Here is an 859-nt window from a genome sequence, read left to right as displayed (position 1 = left end):
CTCCTTTGTCAAAAATCAAGTGACCATAGGTGTGTGGGTTCATTTCTGGGTCTTCAATTCTGTTCCATTGGTCTATCTGTCTGTCTCTGTACCAATACCATGCAGTTTTTATCACTATTGCTCTGTAATACTGCTTGAGTTCAGGGATAGTGATTCCCCCAGAAGTCCTTTTATTGTTGAGGATAGTTTTAGCTATCCTTGTTTTTTTGTTATTCCAGATGAATTTGCAAATTGTTCTGTCTAACTCTTTGAAGAATTGGATTGGTATTTTGATGGGGATTGCATTGAATCTGTAGATCACTTTTTGGTAAATGGCCATTTTACTATAATCCTGCCAATCCATGAGCAGGAGATCTTTCCACCTTCTGAGGTCTTCTTCAATTTCTTTCTTCAGTGTCTTGAAGTTCTTATTATACAGATCTTTTACTTGCTTGGTTAAGTCACACCGGGTGCTATATTATTTGGTCTATTATGAAGGGTGTCGTTTCCCTAATTTCTTTCTCGGCTTGTTTCTCTTTTGTGTAGAGGATCCTTTTTTATTCTTACAGACAGGAGTCTAACATGACTTTCTTCCGAGAGGCTCCACCCGGCAGCTGATTGAAACAGATTTTAGAGCCCCACAGCCAAACATTGGTCAGAGCTTGGGGAGTCTTACAGAAGAGTTGGGGAAAGTATTAAGGCTCCTGAAGGGGATAGAAATTGCATAGAAAGGCCAACAGTGTCAACTAACCTGGACTATTGGATACTCTTGGAGATTGAACCATTAACCAAAGAGCATAAAGGGGCTAAATTTAGGTCCCATATAGGTAGAAGATATGCAACTTGGTCTTAATGCAGATTCCCCCAACACCTAGAACAG

Source organism: Rattus rattus, chromosome 2, assembly GCF_011064425.1.
Source record: "Rattus rattus isolate New Zealand chromosome 2, Rrattus_CSIRO_v1, whole genome shotgun sequence".
Classification (NCBI taxonomy): Eukaryota; Metazoa; Chordata; class Mammalia; order Rodentia; family Muridae; genus Rattus; species Rattus rattus.
This window is presented reverse-complemented; position numbering follows the sequence as displayed.